Source organism: Chiloscyllium punctatum, chromosome 11 (genome assembly GCF_047496795.1).
Source record: "Chiloscyllium punctatum isolate Juve2018m chromosome 11, sChiPun1.3, whole genome shotgun sequence".
NCBI lineage: Eukaryota > Metazoa > Chordata > Chondrichthyes > Orectolobiformes > Hemiscylliidae > Chiloscyllium > Chiloscyllium punctatum.
Genome location: NC_092749.1, coordinates 11,109,738 through 11,134,200, shown reverse-complemented (window position 1 = coordinate 11,134,200; position 24,463 = coordinate 11,109,738). Strand labels below are relative to the sequence as shown.

General features: G+C 41.8%; 1 long non-coding RNA gene across 2 annotated transcripts in view; it reads left to right on the top strand.

The window, feature by feature from the left end:
* The window catches only part of LOC140482578 (uncharacterized), a 48,912-nt gene extending 29,781 nt beyond the window's left edge, over positions 1-19,131 (top strand). For both annotated transcript variants that reach the window (XR_011961748.1, XR_011961747.1), the window contains 2 exons: positions 5,266-5,364; positions 18,859-19,131. This is a non-coding gene — a long non-coding RNA (uncharacterized lncRNA). The remainder of the gene's footprint in view (positions 1-5,265; positions 5,365-18,858) is intronic.
* The last annotated feature ends 5,332 nt before the right edge of the window (positions 19,132-24,463 follow it).

Here is a 24,463-nt window from a genome sequence, read left to right as displayed (position 1 = left end):
ACAGGGACCTTGCTGATGCAGTTTTGATCTTCATTTCAGTTGTGCCATGATTATTCAGCTCCTGACCTCATTTCAGCCTTGGTCAAAATGAGAGCTGGCTCCCAGAGGTGAGGTGACTGTGACTGTCACCTCAAGGCAGCAGTCAACTGGGTATGGCATCATGGAGCCCTAGCAAAACTAGTATCATTGGGAATCAGAGGGAAAACATTGCTGGTTGGAGTCATAAAGGAAGATGGCTGTGGTTGTTGATGGTCAATCATCACTGCAAGATTTCCTCAGTCTTAATCCTACGCCCAACCATCTTCAGTTACTTCATGAATGATGGTCTCTCCAGCCCTAAGAATGTTTGTCAATAATTCTACAGAGATTAGCACCAGTCACAACTCTTCAGATACTGAAGCACTTTGTGGCCATATGTACAAAATCCTGAACAACAGCATTCCTTCAAACAACAGTGTAAACAAGGTCCTAATCATTGCAGATGCAAAGGGCATACACTTAAAGTGTGTCTCCCTCAACTGAGCAAAAGGATGACAGTCATGTTCTGATTCATTCATTGGGTCAGTGCCTTTACTATTAAGAGACCTGGTTCAATTGCAAGTAAAGATTAACTGTCAGTCGTCATCTAACTGGCAAATTCTCCATGACAGCATTGTTCCCAATCACATTCCAATGCCAATCAATCTACACTCACTTCCTATGAAGTCTAAAATGTTGTTCTACTTTGCATTTGCATTCCTGTCAATGTTCTGATTCAACCAAATCTGGCATTTTTCAGCAATACTCAATTTATTGTACTTCCTACGTTACAATATTGACTATACTTCAAAAGGCTGGTTGTAAACTCTTCTAAGATTGCTAAGTCATAAAATCTTCTTCCTGCAATCACTGTACAGCATTTCCATCCCATTTGTTTCAAACCCACTTTGCAAAGCAATCCTTTCAAAATACTGTATGGGTAATAATAGTGGTATGAGTTTCATTGTGCACAAAGCTGTTTTATTGGTCATCAAACTAAGTGGACTTCCAGTGATTAAACTTAACCCTCTTTCAGAATTATTCTGGAACTCAGAAAACTATATTATGCAGACAAATTTTATCAAGTCAGATTGAGCGTGGAAAAGAGAGGAGTGAACTGACTGAGAATGTGAACAAGATGTGGTGGGAGAGATTTGGAGAAGCCATGTCCTCTGTTGAGGAAGTGAGAAGATGGGGATATGAATTGGAGCTAGGTCATTCAAGGACAACTTCAGGATGCACTTCTTCCACTTGTTGCTGGCTAGCAAGAAACTCATCTCAAAGCTCAGCAGAGCACAAAGATTTAGTGAGTTGCTCCAAAAGTTGAAATAGGCCTTGATGGACCTATTACATGATTCTGACATAAATTACACCATAGTCCACATTGTTCAGGCCCCTGTAAGTGTCCACCCCTATGGAATTGTCATAAAATCCCATCTGGTTAACTGATGTTCTTTCGGGAAGGAAATCTGCCGTCCTTACTTGGCCTGGCCGATGTGTGACTCCAAATCCAGAAAGCTATGTGCTGGCTCTTTAACTGTTCTCTAGACGAGTAGGGATGGACAATAACTGTTGGCTTAGCTTGCGCTGCCCACATCCCATGCGTAAATAAAAAGAAAAAAATGGGTTTTATACATTATTATATTTTTCTAGTCTTCCAGTGAGTCTCTTAGAGAGTCAGAATGTATCTGTTTTCATGACGTAATGTTGTCCACTGTTTCTTGACTTAAGCAAAGCTTGTCGCCTTTTTTCTCCCAGTGAATACTGACTAATGGAAAGTGGATAGAACTTTCTGACACAGTATTCAATAGGCCAAAAGAGGTGAAGCCACATTGGATTTGGTACTGGGATTGAACACGGCCAGGTGTTAGATTTGGAGGTAGGTGAGCATTTTGGTTATAGTGACCACAGTTCGGTTATAGTGACCACAATTCGATTATGTTTACTTCAGCAATAGGTATATACCACAGGGCAAGAGTTATAGCTGAGGGAAAGGCAATTATGAGGCGATTAGGCAAGATTTAAGATGCATAGGATGGGGAAGAAAACTGCAGGGGATGGACACAACTGAAATGTGGAGCTTGTTCAAGGACCAGCTACTGCATGTCCTTGATAATTGTGTGCTGCCAGGCAGGGAGGAAGTGGTTGAGTGAGGGAACCATGGTTATGCAGATGTTGTAAGAAGACAGAGGGTGGTGGTTATTGGGAAATGTTCATCCAGGAGTTCAGTTACTAGTGGTGTATCACAAGGATCTCTTTTGGTTTAGTAAATTTGCGGATGTTACTAGAATTGGTGGAGTTGTGGACAGTGCGGAAAGGATGTTGTAGGTTACAGAGGGACATAGATAAGCTGCAGAGCTGGGCTGAGAGGTGGCAAATGGAGATTTATGCAGAAAAATGTGAGGTGATTCACTTTGGAAGGAGTAACAGGAATTCAGAGTACAGGGCTAATGGTAAGATTCTTAGTAGTGTGGATGAGCAGAGAGATTTCAGTGTCCATGTGCATCAATCCCTGAAAGTTGCAACCCAGGTTGATAGGGTTGTTAAGGAGACATAAGTGTGTTAGCTTTTATTGGTAGAGGGATTGAGTTTCGGTCATGTTGCAACTGGACAAAACTCTGGTGCGGACTCATTTGATGCATCGTATATAGTTCTGGTTGTCCCACTATAGGAAGGATGTGGAAGCTTTGGAAAGGATTCAGAGGACATTTACTAGGATGTTGCCTGGGATGGAGGGAATGTCTTATGAGGAAAGGCTGAGGGACTTGAGGCTGTTTTTGTTAGATAGTAAAAGGTTGAGAGGTGATTTATTAGAGACTTACATGATGATCTGAGGATTAGATAGGGTGGACTATAAAAGCCTTTTTCCTTTGATGGTGATGGCTAGCATGAGTGGACATAGCTTTAAATTGAGTGGTGATAGATTTCGGACAGATGTCAGAGATAGATTCTTTACTCAGAGAGCAATAAGGGCATAGAATGTAGTAATAGGCCACAGTAGTAGACTTACCAACTTTAAGAGCATTTAAATGGTCATTAAGAATGGAATAGTGTAGGGGTTAGATGGTCTTCAGATTGGTTTCACAGGTCAATGCAACACCAATGGCCAAAGGGCCTGTACTGCATTGTAATGTTCTATGTTCGATGTTCGAACTGAACCATACAAGTATGGAGGACACTATACTAAGTGTAGTGATGGATGTGAGATTTGGCGGGATGTTTATGTGGGAGAGAGAGATGACATTTCATGAATCAATGTCAAGCTTCATTCAGATTTATTCACCTTCAATAACCTGCCATTTTCCCTTCATAGTCCAAGTTATTGCAACATTTTAGCGATACTGAGAGAGTGAGTATTAAACGTTCCAGACAAGACCAAACATTTTAATATAAATTACTTCAGTTTTCCCATGGCATGTAAAATGGAAAATTTTACAATATCATTTACAGCTCAGGCAAGCATCCTAACAATGAGAGAAATATTTCGCTTGATGGAAAGCAATTGTTTCATGCAACAAAATGATATTATCTTTACACTTCTAACAGGCTGAGTATGGAATTTTGTATTTCATTGGGGGGAGTTGATGTTAATTCAATGTTGACTAAAAGAGAGAGGTTTGTCTGGTTCACTGCTTTGAATCAAGGCATATTCTCTAACTTGCATCAATATACATTCAATAATGGGTTTTATTAGAAAATATTAGAAAGCATTAGGCTTTCGCTTGCAGGGATACTGCACCTTATTTCCTTCTCTTTGAAATCAACTCTCACGCTTCCTTTCAGGATAGTGCACAGCGATGGTAGGAAACGGGACTGAAGGCAAACTCCCTTGCTCACTTTGATCAGACCAACCCATACTTGGTGTACAATTCAAAATGTACCACGTAGGCTGTGAATCAGCACTGGTGGGCAACTTTACAGGAACACAGTTAAGAAGCATGGAATCTCATGGGGATTTTGGTCACCACTGTTCTCTCGGTGGTTCGCACTGTGGCCTCACAATGTCAGGGACCCAGGCTCGATTCCACCCTTGGGCGACTATTAGAGTTTGCACCTTCTCCCTGTGTCTGCGTGGTTTTCTCCCACAGTCCGAAAATGTGCAGGTAAGGTGGATTAGCCATGTTAAATTATTCGTGGTGTCCAGGGATGTGCAGGCTAGGTGGATTAACCATGGGAAATGTAGGGTTACAGGAATCTGAATGAGATGCGCTTCAGGCCGATGTAGACATGATGGGCTAAACAGCTTCTTCCTGTATTGGAGGAACTTTTTGGCAAGAGTTGTGATGGAACCTGATTTCCGACCACCTCCTCAGCAAGACGGACCATGGCTTTGCAGTTTCCCACTGATGATACAGGATTCCCCTGACTGTGAGGCATCAGGCTGGGTGGGAAGGCATTTAAGTCATCGGTCAATTCTGGGAGGGGCAGTGGTGAGTCAGGGTGTGCCAGTACCATCAGTGATGGACACAGCAGAAACATAGTCCAGTAGCTTGGCCACAGACAGCTGTTCTTTTGGGATACGTACAGTCCAGGGGATCTGCAGTCTAGGGAACGGACAGGGGTCAGTTCTGTGAGTCCAGCAGCGGCAGTCAGGGGAATCATGGATCATCAGTCAAAGAGCTGCTGTGGTACAGGTCAGAGTCTGGCCTGTCATTGTCTAGGAACTGCTAGTTGAAATCAGTAGGAAGCCTCAGGCCAGTACGATCCTGGTGCCTGCCTGGTGATCATTATGAAGGGTGAAAATGAGTCTTGTAAGGCAATGGAGGACTTCTTCAGCTCTGAGGAAGAGTCATATTGGACATGAAATGTTACTTCTGTTTCTCTATCCACAGACATTGCATTTTTTTAAGAAATCAAGGCTTGAAATCACTTGGCTTTACATTGTACAGAAATCATTGTTGTTTGAAAGGATCCAGGATGCAGAAAGATAAGGCTTTGATTGGATTTATGTTATGATATTAGAAACTTTACTGAAAAGTATGGTTAAAAGCAGCTCACACAAATCAGCTGCCTGCAGTGAAGTAAATACTAACTATAAATCTTGTTAAAATAGCATTCTTATTGAAAGGAAACCCTGATATAAAAGACAGGACAGACAAGAATCTTGTACTTGAAGCCTTATCTCTGGTTTATTTAGCCCCACATCCAACTGTTGCAATCATGGAAATTGGAAACATCAGTTGACTAAAACATTCCAGGCTTATGCTAAAATGTTACCAAGGCCTTTTTCTCTTTATTCATTTGCAGGATGACAGTGTCGCTGACTAGGCAGCATTTATTGCCCAGAAGGCATTTAAGAGTCAACCACATTGCTGTGGGTCTAGTGTCACATGTAGGCCAGACCAGGTAAGGATGACAGATTTCCTTCCCTGAAGGGAATTAGTGACCCAGATGGGTTGTAGTTTGTAAATATCAGAGCATAGGAACAGCAAAGGCTAAATCATTGCAATTGTGCCGATTGAAGCTCACCTCTGTAGAATTTCAACACTCTGTTACAGTATTCTAGCTCAATTTTAATGGCAGCAATGGTTTCCATCGAACAAATTCATCCAGACGGAATAAAGAATCTCATTCTAATACCCGTTCTCAAATATATGTTCTTTTCTCATTTGCATTTGCATTCTTTGGTTCCACTAATCTAATTTGTGAAGAATTTTACTTACAATCAGAATTAGTTTGCATCATTAATTGCATATCTATGACATACTGTATTGTCAAAAGGCAGAAATTCCAGGGAATGATAATTCAGGAACTTAATGGCATTAAGTAGGCGGGCCATAATTTGCTGAAATTGTTGAGTTCCACTGAGACTCCCACTGATAAGGTTCCAGTAACTAATTATCATAGTATTGAACCAAATTGTTCATAATCTTGAATGTCAAGGTTTAAGTTTCCAAATTAATGCTACTGTGATCCCATCAGACCCTTAGATCATTGGGAAATATAACCAGTGATCTCACAACAAAGGAAAACATCTTTAGTGAAGGGAGGTAGTGGTGTGGTTTTAATGTCACTGGACATGTAATCCCAAACCCCAGGCTAATGTTGTGAGAACATGGGTTTGAATTTCGTCGTACCATTTCATAAAAGTCTGGAACAAAAAGCTGTCCGAATGGTGACCAGGTAACCATTGATGATTGTTGGGAAAACCCATCCCAGTTCACCAATGTCCTTTAGGGAAGGAAACTGCCATCCTCACCCGATCTTGTGGACATGTGACTCCAGACCCACAGCAAAGTGGTTCTCTCTTAACTGCCCCTGATTGATTTATTTATTATCACATGCCCAAAGTATGGTGAAAAGATTTGTTTATAAGCAGTACAGGCAGATCAAACTAAGTAAGAATGTGCAGAACAAAAGATGAAGGCATGAAGGTAACATTGCACAGGGTGTACAAGAGAGATCAACTTTAGCAAGATCCTCATTGTTTGAGGCTAGACAGTCCATTCAACAGTTGAGAGTGTGGTGCTGGAAAAGCACAGCCAGTCGGCAGCATCCGCAGTCCTGCATCCGCTGATCTCCAGCATCTGCAGTCCTCACTTTCTCCTAGTTGATTATAACCTTACTGCGAAGCCTCTTCCAAGGATGCCTACCTTAAAGAAGTTCTCCTGGATGCTGCCTGACCTGCTGTGCTTTTCCAGCACCATGCTCTCGACTCTGATCTCCAGCATTTGCAGTCCTCACTTTCTCCTAGTCCATTCAATTGTCTAATAACCAATTGTCTGGGAAGAAGCAGTCCCTGAAACTACTGGTGTGTGTGCGAAAGAAAAAATACAAAGCTGAAAGGAATAACAAATGTTTTGACAGCTAGACACTTTGCAATTTTCTCCTTTAGTTTCAACAGTCTTACTCCAATGCATGGAATTCTGGATGGTAGAGCTCATCTTTATTCTGTACTCCCTTCCTACTTCAGACCCTTTACACTCCAACTTGTTTTTCCAGCTTTCTTTTCATTGTGCGAAGATCTGTTTTGGGATTTATAGATCTAGTGTTTAATTCAAGATGAAGAGCAACCTTCCTCCACATTCACGGTGACAATAGATGAGAAAAAAGTGAGAAAATTAACAATGAATTGCTTCCAGATGTGAAACTTTCAAAAATAGTCATAGTGCATTGAAGGTTGACCAGGATGATGTTCAAAAAGAAAAAGGTTTGTAAACTTAAGCACTAAATTCCAGCTCACAAGATGGATTTGAATCTTAAGATTGTCAACGTGTAAATGGCAATTTAAATGGAGTTCAGATGGAGACTATTATTCTCGAGATAAAAGACATAAGCAGCCTTTGATGGTAGGATAAGGTTAGCTTGCTGTTTTAAATTATTCACTGACTGAATGTGCAGCGAACAGCACAAGGTCTGATGAACTGATGATTTCTTGCCTTGAGTTGGTCATATATTAGGTGAGGTTTTATAGATGGACATGAAATTTTATATATTTATGGTTTCAATTGACGCAGCACATGCTGTTTGTTGTGCTAGCAAATAGTCTTCAACTTATTTCCTGCCCAGCCTGCTATGATATTCTGGCACTTGACCTGTGTAAAATACAGGAATGTTATTAGAAACTTTATTAGTGGTATGAAGCTGTCCGGGAACTTCCTTCCATTTCCTTCTACTCCTGTTTCCTGATACCTTGCATCCCTTCACTTGAGTCACTGCTGGAAAAAGCTATGTGTTTCCCCTTAAGAGTTCTGTAAGGAATTGCCAGGGAGAGAGCCAATGTCTGTCTAACTTGGGAAGTTTCAGAAATTGAGACAATCCCATCTGGAGAATGTACGGAAAGTTTATAAAAAAACTTTGAGTAAGAAATGAAAGAGTGAAAATGAAAGAGATACCACCCCACTATGATTGAGTATCTGTAAAGTATAATGCTGGAAAAAATAGATTGAGTTTTTTAAAAGTCTTAAAACATACAGCCATACAGCATAGATACAGACCCTTCGGTCAACCAGTCTACACCAACCTTGTTCCCAAATCAAACTAGTCCAACTTACCTATGTTTGACCCACATCCCTCCAAACATTTCCTATTCATTTACTTATCCAAACATCTTTTAATGTTGTAACTGTACCAGCATCTACCACTTCCTCTGGCAGTTCATCCTACTACAATCCACACTCTGTGAAAAAAAGTTGCCCTTCGTGTCCTTTTTAAAACTTTCTCCTCTCACTTTAACAATATGTCCCCTAGTTTTGAACTCCCCAACCCTAGGGAAAAGACCCTTACTATTCACTTTATTCAACATGATATCCCAACTCCTATACTGAAAGTTCTGAGCAATGAAGGCAAGCATGCTAAATGCCTTCTTAACCACCCTGTCTATATGTGATGTAAATTTCAAAGAGCTATGTACCTGCCCCCGTAGATCTCTGTCCTACATTACCCTGAGCCCCACCATTAATTGTATAAGTCCCCCCTTTGACTTTTTTTACTAAAATGCAATACCCCCCATTTATCTAAATTAAACTCCATCTGCCCCTTCTCAACCCATTGACCCAATTAATCAACATCTCTTGTAGTCTTAGATAACCTTTTTCACTGTCCACTCCACCACCAATTTTGGCGTCATCTCTAAGCTTACTAACTGTATTTCTTAAATTTTCATCCAAATTGTTCATATAAATGAAAAACAAAAGTGGCTCCAATATTGATCCATGTGGGACATTGCTGTTCACAGGTCTCCAGTCTGAAAAACAACCCTCAACCACCACTCTCTGTCTCCTACCATCAAGCCAGTTGGCAAGCTCTCCCTGAATCCCATGTGATCCAATGTTACCAATCAGTCTACCACGTGGAACTATGTCAAAGACTTTACTAAAGGCAGTGTAAACCATGCCTTCTGCTCTGCCCTCATCAATTTTTCTAGATTGGAGGGCTTTTGCCCGAAACGTCGATTTTCCTGCTCCTCGGATGCTGCCTGACCTGCTGTGCTTTTCCAACACCACTCTAATCTAGACTCTGATTTCCAGCATCTGCAGTCCTCACTTTTGCCTCATCAATCTTTCCCTCGCACAAAGCCATGCTATCATTAAACAGTCCTTGCCCCTCCAAATGCATGTAAATCCAATCTTTCAGAATCACCTCCCACAATTTATCCATCACCGATGTCGAACTCATGGGTCTGAGTTCCCAGACTTCTCCTTATAGCCTTTCTTGTCCGTCTGACGAGACTCCTTCCGATAAGCCTGGGAATGAAGACCTTTGAGTCTGACATTGGTGATGGATAAATTGTTGGAGATGATTCTAAATGATAGGATTTGCATGCATTTGGAGAGACAAAGACTGTTTAAGGAAAGCCAGAATGGTTTTGTGTGAGGGAAATCATGTCTCACAAACTCAATTGAGTTAACCAGAAAGATTGATGAGGCAGAGCAACAAGCATGGTTTACATGGACTCGTTTTTCCTGTCCGGGAGCAGTGGGAGACAGAGCGGAGGTGACATTGGGACCAGGAGCTTGCCAGGAAGGTAAGTGAACAGTACAGATATTACCTTTGATGCCCGCGGCCTTATTCCTGTCCAAGAGCAGCAGGACACAGAGCGGAAAGGATGTTGGAGACCAGGAAGTAGCTGTGAAAGTAAGGACTTAGAATATATTTGGGCAGCGGCTAAACCCGAGAAACAACACATGCAATATCTCCCTCCCGCCCTCCTCCCCCATCCCAACCAGAAGAAAAGGACTCTGTAAAGTAAGGTTTTCTTTTTCTTTTCTTTTATATATTTAAGTGCATCGTTTGGTATTAGTTAGTTGAGTTAAAGCTAAGGCTTACAATGGCAGGGGACCTCAGACCTGTGGGATATGCCTTTTGCTTGATGTGGGAGCTCAGGGATGTGGCTGACGTCCCTGACTCTTACACTTGCAAGAAGTGTGTCCAGCTGCAGCTCTTGTTTGACCCACACGACGGCTCCGGAGCTGCGGATGGACTCACTGTGGAGCATCCGTGATGCTGAGGAGGTCGTGGATAGCACATTTAGTGAACTGGTCACACCGCAGGTTAGAGGTGCTGAGGGAGACAGTGAATGGGTGACCAAAAGGTAGAGAAAGAGTAGGGAGGCAGTGCAGGTGTCCCCTATGGTCATCTCCCTCCAAAACAGGTATACCGTTTTGGATATTGTTGGGGGAGATGGCTCACCAGAAGAGGGCAGCAGTTGCCAGGTTCGTGACATCGCGGAGGGCACTGCTGCTCAGTAGGGCTGGAAAAACAATGGAAGGGTTATAGTCATGGGGATTCTATTGTAAGAGGAGTAGCTAGGTGGTTTGTGGCTGAAAACGAGACTCCCGGATGGTATGTTGCCTCCCAACTCAGGTCAGGGATGTCACCAATTGGCTGCAGAGCATTCTGAAAAGGGATGGTGAACAGCCAGTTGTCGTGGTACATATAGACACCAATGATACAAGTAAAAAAAAATGAGATGAGGTCCTGAAAGCAGAATTCAGGGAACTAGGAGAGAAGTTAAACAGGAGGACCTCAAAGGTAGTGACCTCAGGATTGCTACCACACCACATGCTAGCCAGGGTAGAAATGAAAGAATAAGCAGGACGAACTCATGGCTTGAGGGATGGTGTAGGAGAGAGGAGTTCAGATTTGTGGGACATTGGGACATCTGGGGAAGCTGGGACTATTACACATTGGATGATCTATGTCAGAACCAGACTGGAACTAATGTCCTTGTGGGAGATTTTGCTACTGCTGTACGGGAAGGTTTAAACAAATGTGGCAGGGGGCTGGGAATCAGAGGAGAAGACTAGTAGACAGGGAAGTGGAAAACAGAGACTGCAAGGAACAGGATCATGAAGTTAGCACTACCAAAGGGAAGAGTAGGCAGAGGGAAGATGAACACAAAGGAACCAGTGGTCTGAAGTGCAGATACTTTAATGCAAGGAACATAGTGGGAAAGGCAGATGAATTTAGGGCTTGGATTGGTGCCTGGGAGTATGATGTTATTGCAATCACAGAGACTTGGTTGAAGGAGGGGGGCATGATTGGCAACTAAATGTTCCAGGATAGAGATGCTTCACACAGGACAGAAAGGGAAGTAAAAGTGGAGGGAGGAATTGCATTGCTGGTCAGAGATGATATCACGGCTGTGCTAAAGGAGGGCACTATGGAGGGCTTGAGCAGTGAGGCATTATGGGTAGAACTGAGAAATAAGAAGGGTGCAGTTACATTGTTGGGGCTGTACTACAGGCCTCCCAACAGTCAGTGTGAGGTAGAAGAACAAATAGGTTAACAGATTATTGAAAGATGTAGAGGCAACAGGGTGGTGGTGATGGGAGATTTTAATTTTCCCAACATTGACAGGGATACACTTAGTGTCAGAGGTCTGGATGGGGCAGAATTTGTAAGGAGCGTCCAGGAAAGTTTTCTAGAGCAGTATGTCAATAGTCCAACTAGGGAAGGGATCACATTGGACCTGGTGCTGGGGAATGAGCCAGGCCAGGTGGTAGAAGTTGCAGTGGGGATTTCTTTGGGAATAGTGACCACAATTCTCTAAGTTTTAGAATACCCGTGGACAAAGAAGAGAGTGGTTCTAAGAGAAGAGTACTAAACTGGGCCAAGGCCAATTATATCAAAATTCGGCAGGAACTGGGAAATGTGGATTGGGGGCAGCTATTTGAAGGAAAGTCCCTATTTGATATGTGGGAGGCTTTCAAAGATAGGTTGAAGGTAGTGCAGGACAGACATGTCCCTTTGAAAACAAGGGCTAGGAAAGGCAAGATTCATGAACCGTGGATGACAGCAGAAATTGTGCGATTAGCCAAGAGGAAAAGGGAAGCGTACATAAGGCCCAGGCAGCGAAGAACAGAACAGGCTTTAGATGAATATTGGGAGAGTAGGACCAATCTTAAATGAGGAACCTAGTGGGCTAAAAAGGGTCATGAAATAACTTTAGCGAGCAGAATTAAGGAGAATCCCTTATATAAGAAGCAAAAGGATAACTAGAGAAATTTGGTCCACTTAAGGATAATGAAGGAAGGCTGGGTGTCGAACCTGAGAAAATGAGTGAGATACTCAATGATTACTTTGCATCAGTGTTCATTGAGGATAGAACACGATAAATATTGAGATTAAAGATAGAAGTTTGTTTACTCTGGATCACGTTGACATAAGGAGGGAAGATGTGTTGGGTAGGCTAAAGGATATTAAGAAGGACAAATCCCCAGGACCAGATGGGATCTATCCCAGGTTGCTGAGGGAGGTGAGAGAGGAAATAGCTGGGGCCCTGACAGATATCTTTGTAGCATCCTTAAACACAGGTGAAGTGTCAGAGTACTGGAGAGTTGCTAATGTTGTCCCCTTGTACATGAAGGGTAGTAGGGATATTCCAGGTAACTACAGACAAGTGAGCCTGATGTCAGTGATGGGAAAGTTGCTGGAGAAGGTACTGAGGGATAGAATCTATTTATATTTGGAAAAGAATGAGCTTTTCAGTGATAGGCAACATGGTTTTGTGCGGGGGAGATCGTGCCTTACCAACTTAATAGATTTCTTTGAGGAAGTGACCAAGTTGATAGATGAAGGAAGAGGTGTTGATGTCATATACACGTACTTTAGTAAGGTGTTTGATAAGGTTCCCCGTGGTAGACTAATGGGGAAAGTGAAGTCACATGGTGTGCAGGGTGTTCTAGCTAGGTGGATAAAGAACTGGTTGAGCAACAGGAGACAGAGAGTAGTAGTTGAAGGGCATTTCTTGAAATGGAGAAAGGTGACCAATGGTGTCCCACAGGGATCAGTATTGGGGCGACTGTTGTTTGTGATATACATAAATGATCTGGAAGAGGGCATTGTTGGTCTGATCAGTAAGTTTGCAGATGACACGAAGATTATGGAGTAGCAGAAAGCATAGGGGACTGTCAAAGAATACAGGAGATTATAGATAGACTAGAGAGTTGGATGGAGAAGTGGCAGATGGAGTTCAATCTCGGCAAATGTGAGGCGATGTATTTTGGGAGGTCTAATTTAAGAGTGAACTATACTGTAAATGGAAGAGCCTTGGGAAAGGTTGATGAACAGAGAGATCTAGGAGATCAGGTCAATTGTACTCTGAAGATGGCTGCACAGGTGGATAGAGTGGTCAAGAAGGCATATGGAATGTTGCCTTCATTGGACATGGTATTGAGTATAAGAGCATGTTAAATTTGGTTCAGCTGCATTTAAAATACTGTGTACAGGTCTGGTCGCTATATTACCAAAAAGGATGCAGGCGCTTTGGAGAGAGTGCAGAGAAGGTTTATGAGGATGTTGCCTAGTATGGAAGGTGCTAGCTATGAAGAGAGGTTGAGTTGGTTAGGATTGTTTTCATTAGAAAAAAGGAGATTGGGGGGGATCTGATTGAGGTCTATAAAATCATGAAGGGTATAGACAAGGTGGTTAGAGATGAACTTTTTCCCAGGGTGAGGGATTCAATAATGAGAGGTCATGCATTCAAGGTGAGAAGAGAAAACTATAAGGGGGGATACACGTGGAAAGTACTTTACACAGAGGGTGGTAGGTGCCTGGAACACATTGCCAGCAGAGTAGCAGAAGCAGGCTCGGTAGATTCATTTAAGATGAATTTGGACAAATGTATGAGTAGGTGGGGAGTAGAGGGATACAGATCCTTAGGGATTGGGTTTAGATAGTGGATTTGGATTGGCACAAGCTTGGACGGCCGAAAGGCCTGTTCCTGGACTGTAAATTTTCTTTGTTCTCTTTGTTCTTTGCTCTTAAATAAAGCCACCCTTCAGTCCTCTGGCATCTCACTTGTGGTTATAGATGATACAAATCTGCCAGAGGCCCCACAATTTTCTCCATAACTTCACACAATACCCTAGGATATATTTGATCAAGTCCAGGAGATTTATCCACCTCTGTTTTCTAACACCTCCAAAATATCCTCTTCTGTAATGTGAACTGTTTTCAAAAAATGAGTACTTATTTCCACGAGTTCTCTGGTCTCCATTTCTTTCTTCACAGTAAAAACTGACACAAAATACTATTTGGTATATGTCCCATCTCCTGGTCTTGAACACATTGATGATTTCATTGATATTTAAGAGGCCCTGTTCTGTCTCTTGTTGCTTTTTTGCTCTTTATTTACTTGTAGAATCTCTTTGGATTATCCTTAATCTTATCTGTGAAGGTTATTTCATATCCTCTTTTCACTCTCCTGATTTCCCTCTTAAGATTAGATTACTTACAGTGTGGAAACAGGCCCTTTGGCCCAACAAGTCCACACCGCCCCGCCGAAGCGCAACCCACCCATACCCCTACATCTACCCCTTACCTAACACTACGGGCAATTTAGCATGGCCAATTCACCTAACCTGCACATCTTTGGACTGTGGGAGGAAACCGGAGCACCCGGGCGGAAACCCACGCAGACACGGGGAGAATGTGCAAACTCCACACAGTCAGTTGCCTGAGGTGGGAATTGAACCCCAGTCTCTGATGCTGTGAGGCAGCAGTGCTAACCACTGTGCCATCGTGCCGCCCACCGATGCCTCTAAAACCTTTATACTCTTCACGAGATTCATTTGATCCCAGTTGTCCATACTAACATATGACTCTTTGTTATTCTTGACCAGAACCTCAATGTGTTTATTCATCCCTTGTTCCCAACTCTTATCACTCTAACCTTTCACATTAACTGGAATATAATACCTTGGAACTGTCGTTATCTCACTTTTGAAAGCCTCCCACTTGTCAATCATCCCTTTACCTGCGACCAGTATACTCCAATCAACATTTGAAAGTGCTTGTCTCATACCATTAAAATCAGTTCTACTCCAATTAAAAATGTTAATTCTTATTGAATATTCATCCTTTTCCATAATTATTTTAAAACAAATAGAATTATGATCACTAGTTGCAATGCGCTCCCCTACTAACACTTCAGTCACTTGCCTTGCCTTATTTCCCAAGAGAAGGTCAAGTTTTGCTCCTTCTCTTGAAGGTACATTTACATATTGATTAAGGAAATTATACTGAACACATTTAACAAATTCCTCACCATTCAAGCCTTTAACATTATAGTAGTCCAACTCAATGTTCGAAAAATTAAAATTAAAATTAAAATCCTCCACTATTTCAACCCTATTATTCTTACATAGATCTGTGATCTGTCAATATGTTTGCTCCTCAATTTCTCTGTGACTAATGGGGGGGCTATAGTGCAATCCCATCAAGGTGATCATCCCTTTATTATTTCTAATTTCTACCCAAAAAAGCTTCACTGGATGACCCCTCAGAAATATCCTCTCTAGGTATGGTAGTAATTTTTCTTGATCAAAAACATTACTCCCTTTCCTCTCTTGCCTCCCTTTCTGTTTTTCCTATAGCATCTAAAACCTGGAACATTAAGCTGCCAGTCCTGTCCTGCACCACACTCTCGACTCTGATCTCCAGCATCTGCAGTCCTCACTTTCTCCCTGTCCTTCCCTCAGCCAAGTGTCTGGAAGAGCTATGACGTCCCTGTCCCATGTTGCCATGCATGTCCTGAGTTCACCAGCCTTATCTGTAAGACCCCTTGCATTGAAATAAATCCAGTTTGATTCTTCAAAACTACCTCATTCTTGCCTGTCTTTTCTAATTAAATTGTTCTCTTCTGATTCAGAACCAACCTCATCTGCCTTTCTATTTTTTATGCCACTTAGCAACTCCCCACCCCCTCACTAATTTAAAGGCTCCTGAAACAGAACTCACAAATCTCCCAGCCAGGGTGTTGGTCCCTTTCCAGTTCAGGTGAAACCCATCCCTTTTGAACACATCATTTCTGTCCCAAAAGACGTCCCAATGATCCAAAAATCTGAATCTTTGCACATTGCACCATCTTGTCAACCGTTTATGGATTTGTCCTATCTTTTTACCCCTAATCTCATTAGAATATAGCACTTGGAGTAAACCAGAGGTTACTACCTTTGAGGTTCTGCCTTTCAACCTTCAACCTAACCTCTTATACTCACTCAGCAAAGGCTTAACCCTTTCCCTAACTATGTCATTCTTACTAACCTGGACAATAACTTCTGGCTTCTCACTCTCTTCTTTGATAATATGCTTCAATTGTTTTGGAGCATCCTTATCCCTGGCACCAGGAAGGTAAATACTATCCTGGATTCATAAGATTCATTTTTAGTGCCCAAGATCTGACTGCCACATCTATTTTCCTCTGAGAGACTATCCCCTTCAACAGTACCCAAAATGAAGTACCATCTGCGAGAGGAATAGCCACAGGAGACTTCTGAACAACTTTTATACCATTCCTGACAGTAACCCATCTATCTGAGTGATTCTGCTGTCTAACCACCTCTACATATCTACTAGACATTACACTCTGAATGCCCTCAGTGGTATTAAACCTAAAAAATGAAGCTCTTAAAGGAACTTTAGATATCTTTTAAAAAAAACTATCATTCCTTAACACAGAATTCATTCTTAACCATGCAAAAGGGAAATTAAAAAGATTAAGCATTTAAAGTCTTGAAAAAAAATCAAGCACTTAGCTGAAACTTTTATCAAACAAGAAAAGCCTCCTCAAATCCTCTGTCAGTCAGCTTTCAAATCATCAGATCTGAGAAAAGGAACAGGCGAAAATGAAGATTGCAGATGCTGGAGATTAGAGTCGAGAGTTTGGTGCTGGAAAAGCACAGCAGGTCAGGCAGCATCCGAGGAGCAGGAGAATCGGCGTTTCGAGCAAAAGCCTTTCATCTGAGAAAAGAAATTCTGATCCCTGATCAATGTTATTATTTAAACAATTACAGCAAACAGGTTGAAAAGGAAAATCTTCAGAGTTCCGTTCATGTATACAGAAAAGAAAATCTCTTTGAGAGCCATTAGCAAACATATCAATAGGCTCTCCCCCAAACTCCATGTGAAAAATAATCTCTCCTTCTTGATAATAAGAAGACTGTTCCAATTATCATATCAATAACTTTTCATCTGTGTAATAATCTTACGTTCTTCTCTTAAGAGTACATTGGTTGTCTTGAGTGTATGTTCAGAAACTGAGCACCATGGTAACCAAATTTACCACTAATCCAGGTTTCACTTTGTGGTCTCTCTCTTCAAGTAGGCAAAGGATGAAGGGAAATCAATAAAAATAAATGATTGTGACAAAATATTCTCAGCATTGTACTCTGCGTATGAGTCTATTGGGAGACACCACTTGAAGGTTTTTGTGAATGAAAACTGCACTGCATAACCTGGACTTTAATGCATCAGGAGTCCATTAAATCATCCCAACCTGTTAATATTGTGAATAGTTGGGCACAGCTTCATAGCATTACTGACAAGTCATTCAGAAGCCTGATTGACATAAGACCAAAATATGTAGGACCAGAATGAGGCCTTTCGGCCCAACAAGTCTACTTCACCATTAGGCCATGGCCGATATATATATCAACCTCATTCTCTGCCTTCTCCCCTTTCATTCTGTCATGTTACATAGAACATAGAACATAGAACATAGAACAGTACGGCACAGAACAGGCCCTTCAGCCCACGATGTTGTGCCGACCATTGATCCTCAATTGTGCACCCTCAAATTTCTGTGACCATATGCATGTCCAGCAGTCTCTTAAATTTCCCCAACGACCTCGCTTCCACAACTGCTGCTGGCAATGCATTCAATGCTCTCACAACTCTCTGTGTAAAGAACCCACCTCTGATATCCCCTCTCTACTTTCCTCCAACCAGCTTAAAACTATGACCCCTCATGTTAGTCATTTCTGCCCTGGGAAATAGTCTCTGGCTATCGACTCTATCTATGCCTCCCATTATCTTGTATATCTCAATTAGGTCCCCTCTCCTCCTCCTTTTCTCCAATGATAAAAGTCCGAGCTCAGTCAACCTCTCTTCATAAGATAAGCCCTCCAGTCCAGGCAGCGTCCTGGTAAGCCTCCTCTGAACCCTCTCCAAAGCATCCACATCTTTCCTATAATAGGGCGACCAGAACTGGACGCAGTATTCCAAGTGCGGTCTAACCAAAGTTTTATAGAGCTGCAACAAGATCTCACGACTCTTAAACTCAATCCCCCTGTTAATGAAAGCCAAAACACCATATGCTTTCTTAACAACCCTGTCCACTTGGGTGGCCATTTTAAGGGATCTATGTACCTGCACCCCAAGATCCTTCTGTTCTTCCACACTACCAAGAATCCTATCCTTAATCCTGTACTCAGCTTTCAAATTCGACCTTCCAAAATGCATCACCTCGCATTTATCTAGGTTGAACTCCATCTGCCACCTCTCAGCCCATCTCTGCATCCTGTCAATGTCACGCTGCAGCCTACAACAGCCCTCTATACTGTCACCGACACCTCCAACCTTTGTGTCGTCTGCAAACTTGCTGACCCATCCTTCAATCCCCTCATCCAAGTTATTAATAAAAATTACAAACAGTAGAGGCCCAAGAACAGAGCCCTGTGGAACACCACTCACACAGGAGACCATTCCTTCTGCTACCACTTACTGTCTTCTGTTGGCCAGCCAATTCTGTATCCAGACAGCTAAGTTCCCCTGTATCCCATTCCTCCTGACCTTCTGAATTAGCCTATCATGGGGAACCTTATCAAATGCCTTGCTGAAGTCCATATACACCACATCCACAGCTCGACCCTCATCAACCTTTCTAGTCACATCCTCAAAGAACTCAATAAGGTTTGTGAGGCATGACCTGCCCCTCACAAAGCCATGTTGACTGCATTTAATCAAGCCATGCTCTTCCAGTTGGTCATAAATCCTATCCCTCAGAATCCTTTCTAACACCTTGCAGATGACAGACGTGAGACTGACTGGTCTGTAATTGCTGGAGATTTCCCTATTTCCTTTCTTGAAGCTGGAATTACATTTGCCTCTCTCCAGTCCTCAGGTACGACTCCGGTGGAGAGCGAGGATGCAAAGATCTTCACAAGTGGCGAAGCAATCGCATTTCTTATTTCCCAAAGCAGCCGAGAACAAATCTGGTCTGGGCTTGGCGACTTGTCAATCTTAATGCTTGACAAAATTTTCAGCACATCGCTTTCCTCTATCTCTATCCATTTCAGCATGCACACCTGCTCTTCAAAGGTTTCATTCACTACAAAGTTTGTTTCTTTCGTTAATACTGTGAGTCCATGTAATACATAACAGAGTGATAGTACACATTTCATTTTGGCAGTTTGAAAATTTGAATGCATTGAAAAAGTCTGTAAAGCTGGTATCAATAAAAGTGATCTTAAATGTTCACTAATTTAATGAAGAAAGTCTGTCATCATTGCCCAGTGTGTGGGCATTGCACGTGACTTCAACCATATATCAGGTGGCTGACTTTTAGTTGTCTACTTATGTAGCCTACCTGACAATTTGAATTATATTGGAGCCCCTGGTGTGTGTCGGGGGTTAGTTAGCTCAGAAACAGAAACAGAAGTTGCTTTTAAAATCTCAGCAGGTCTGGCAGCACCTGTGAAAAGAAATCAAAGTTAACATTTCAGGTCAAGTGACCCTTCCTCTGAGGAATGTTAACTTTGATTTCCCTTCACAGATGCTGCCAGACCTGCTGAGCTACCAGAAGCAATTTCTGTTTCTGTTCCTGATTTACAGCATCTACAGTTCTTCTGGATTTTGTTTGGTTGGTTATCTTGGTGGGCTGGATGATTAGCTTGCAACGCTAGTTAACAGCATGGAATGTGTTCAGTTCCCACACTAAAAGTAATTGCCATGAAGGACTAACCTTCTCAACCTGTCTCCTGCCTGAGGTGTGGTGGCCCTCAGGTTAAGACATCACCAGTCATCTCTGCCCAAAGAGACAGCAGCACTATGGGCTACAGTGGCTGTGCCATTTCAGTGATTGATTAGCATTAGCAGGTTTTGAGAAGATTTGTAGCTCAGGTTGAGATTCTGGATGTAGGTTACCACCCCCTGAGAAAAAGAACAGGGAATGACATCACCAAAGGAAATTATGTCACCATAGGAAATGACATCACCAACCCAAGGAAACCCAAACATATAACTGGAAAGCAGGAAACAACAGCAGTGCTTTGTCCAGCGGCTCACTAAAGATGTTACCTAGTATGGTGATAAAACATCTGAAAATGAACCTTCCAGCTCAGCGAGCAAACCTACATCCATTGATTGGCATGTTTAAAAACAGTGGCTGACCCAATTTACTTACTAAAGCAGGACGATGCCCTGGAAATATTTGAGTGAAAGAAATTATTAAAATGTCAGTATGGAAGACTATGTAACATCCTCTAATTACACTCCATACATACCTAGTTCATCCAAGTTCAACTCAACATATTCTTTAACTTGTCAACCCAGATCCAACTAATCCCTCACAGTGTCTATATACAGAAGGCTGAAGAATTACACTTTACTGTATCAGTTAAATGTAAGATTAATAATTTATCCAATGACAGAGAAAGTCAAGATGCAAGAATTATAAAAAAGACTGTAGGACTGTAACATGAGAAAGTGGAAATGAGTTAAGACTTGAAAACATAGTTGCAGGTGGTCAAGCAAAGCTTGCAACAGAAAAGATTAAGTTCCTTAATCTGTGTGATTGCATAGACAATTAATACCGAATCTCCTGGTTGATGCAGGTCTCACCTTCTCAACCCCCAAGCTTGTCCGAGGCATGATAACTGTTTAGCAACTAAATCCGACAATCATCCTCCCTCCTCTCCTCAATGTGCTCACACATGCTGCGTTTATCTGGTTTCTTTTGTCATAGCAGATACAAATCGTTTTGTCTGGCATTAGCAGGGGAACTGATTTATAGTCAGGTGCAGCCCTGTCTTTCTAACAGAGACCATCAAACCATCAGCAGGAGGCAAGCTCAGATATTCATTTCCTTTCATCAGAAATGATGCCTGGAGTGGTGTAATCATCCTTCACAAGAAAGGATGTATTACTGCAGTAATATAGTGTTTCAATAAGTCCCCACCTGGATAATAACATGTGTTTTTGGTCTCCCTACCTAAGGAAGGATGACCTTGCCAATGGAGGGAGAGCAGCAGAGGTTGCATTAGGCTGATACCGGGCATGGCAGGACAGTTCGATGTGGAAAGATTGGTTCAACTGAGTCTGTATCCACTGGAGTATTGAGGATGAGAGGGGATCTGATTGAAACTTACAAACTTCGAATGGGACTGGCAGACTAGATTTTGGGAGAATGTTTTCCCTCACTGGGGAGTCCAGATCAAGGGGAAGCTTTCTCTGGATGTGTCTCTAGACCAATTATGACAAACATGAGGATGCATTTCTTCACTCACTATAGAATTCACTACCACCGAAGTCTGTGGAAGCCAACTCACTGAATATATTCCAAAAAGGAACATAAATTTTTAGATTTTAAAGGCATCGAAGGATTTGGATATGATATTGAGAGAGAGGGCCAACCAGAATCATACTGAAGGACCAAATGATCTACTTTTGCTTCTAGTTTCTATGTTTGAGGGTATCACAGGAAACAACCAACTTACTCAGCCTGAGTCAAGGGTTAAACTGACTGTCATTATGATAAAAGACATCTTTTCTTCCAGACTTAATATTTGGCTCCAATTCGGGCCATTACACCAACGATGCGATTGTAAGTGAATTAAGTGGAAGTGGATGATCAGAAAGATATCAGAACCCACTGTACAACAGTGTGGCCATTACTGAGGCTGGACATCACATGATGAGAAACCTTGCAGACTAGATTAAGCAGACATCATGATGATAAATGGAGCATCCTTATTGCATATTTCTCATGCAGCAACTCCAGGAATATTCTTTTTTTCTGTTGTAAAGTAACAAATGCCAATATTTCAAGCTTTTTCCTCCTCTGGGATGGTTATCAAGTGTGGTTTAGGGAACATGCTTGGGTTTTGAAATGAGGGATTGATAGATCCCTCATCTCCAGTCCTCAACTCTCTGAAAAACACTGTTTCAAAGTTGAAAAGTTGAAAGCGCAGATGGAAACTCTGAACTTAGTTAAAAATTATTGGATTTAGTGGCCCAGGGAGGGAGATTACACTTCTTTCCAATGCTTATGTATGCTTTTCTCATATCAATTGCGCTTTCCATGATAAGTAGTCAAATAATAAATGTTGACTTTTAAAAATAGGAAATTAGAAGGTAGTCAGTGGGACTATCACATTCAAGGAATAATTGTAGAAACGATTCAGGGGAGTTTCCCTGAAGTAGATATGACAAATAGGTTCAAGGGAGTACTAGATATCTCCTGAAGACAACGCATTGAAGGATTTGGCTGGTGATTTGCAGACAGCCATCTGATCTATAAAACTGAACTGACTCATTGGTTTTAATAGCCTCTACTTATCCTTGAAAAAATTCTTCTCTTCTTCCAAAAATTACGACGACAAGAGTAGACTTCAGTCTGTCCGGGGAAACTGCATAACAGCGCTAGATGATATCCAAAACTAGCACCTGATAGCCCTCTCAGATCTTACCTCCAAACTCTCTCTAGCAGACCCCCTCTCATCTTTAATTACGCTGCTTATAAATTATTGTATAAAGTATTTAACATGTATTTTTCTGCACTAGACAGTCCTGCTCCAACCACAAAGGAGATAGTTGTAATTCTTGAGGGTCAGTTATCTTAGTCTCAAATCATCTCGTAGGCATTCCCTTAGGGTAGTGTCCTAGGCCCAACCATTTTCAGCTTCTTCGTCTATGGTCTTGCCTCCATCGTAAGGTCAGAAGTGGGAATCTCCACCGCCGATTGCATAACTCTCAGTAATGATAACTATGATGCCTATCACCAGTTGTGAAAACCATCTGAATCACGAATAGTCTTTAGGAGTGGAAATTTATCGAATCAGTCATGAAAACAACAAAAGGAAAAGGGCATAGATTTAAAGCGTTAGCAAACAAATCAAGGGAGTTATGAGTACAAAGACAGCGAGTAGAGACGGTTTGGAATGAACTGCCAGGAATGTACTGATGGAGATTGGTTCATCTGAGGCACTGAAGAGGGTATTTTATGATTATTTGGATAGAAAGTTGTGCAGGGGAGAAAGATGGAGGAAAGGCAGGGGATGGGCATTAAGTGCTGGCACAATGGGCCAAATGGCTTCTTCTGCACAATTCTGTAATGCTATTGTTCTAACCTGGTCTGGGGCCTAAATATATAAAAACCAGATCCACAGGGATATGTTTGATTCTTAACAGTTCTTTGCACTAACCAGCAAGTCATTCAGTTGAGGAGCAATTAGAGATTGTCAAAAAATGGTGGCCTTGCCAGGGACACTCATAATACCTTAAATATTATAAACACAAAAACATAACACTTCCCGAAAATAATCGATATATCCCTTGTCCTTGAAAGCCTTTTTGAAATGATTCATCATTTGTCATAATCAAATTTGACCATTGTTTAAAGACCTTAATCAAATTGCTCCAAGTTTTCGTTCTCTCAAATACTAAGCCCAGTACAGCCATATTGAACTTTGACATGAAGAAATTCAAAAGCTGGATAGAAACAAGCTCTTAAAATGGCTGTCACAAATTCATGTGACGTTTGGTGTTTACACTGCAGGCAGTATGAAGACTCTGGTAAATGCTGACTGGATAGTGGTCTCTGTGCAGTTATTCCAGCCACTGTGATATAACAAGAAACAGATGGAGACAATCAAGTTCCAAACTTTTCCATTGTCCAGTATTGAGACAAGGAGACTGCAAACTTCAAAGTCTTCAGGTATTCTCCCAACTTTAAACAGTGGGACAAGTGAATTCTATAGATGGATGGGGTTTGAATCCTGCTATATCAGATGGTGATATTTAATTCTGTACAATCTACAATAGAGAGCTGGCCTAAAGTATAGGATCAAACAGTACCTTCTACACTATCCATAGAATCCCTATTTGGCCCAACAAGTCCCCATCGACCCTCTGATGAGCATCCCAGCCATCCCTTATCTGATCCCTGTAATCCCTCACTTCCCATGGCTAACCTACATCACCCGCACATCCATGGACATTATGAGGCAATTTAACATGGTCAATCCACTAACCTTCACCTGGTTGGTGAGTGGGGCACATTTTGGTGAAAGTGACCATAACTCAATAAGATTTCAGGTAGTTATGGAAAAGGACAAAGATTGACTAGAAATAACTTGAGGGGAAGGATTGATTTTAATATGATAAGTCAGGACCTGGCTAAGATAGCCTGGGAGCAGCTTCTAAGAGGAAAGTCCTCTTAGACAAGGAGTCATTCAGAAAGGAAATCGTGAGAGTTCAGGCCAACTACTTGTGTCAAGGCAAAGAGTGAGATCAACAAAATCTAAAGCACATTGGGTATCGAGGAAAGTACAGGATTGGGTTAAACAAAGAGAGGCTTATGGTAGATACTGAAGGTTTGAAAATGTGAATGGCTTCAAGGCAGTTAGAAATCAGGAAAGTGAAGAGGGGACATGAAAAAATACTGGCAAAAAAAATTAAAGGATAATCCAAAATATATTAAGGTGAGAAGAATTAAATATTA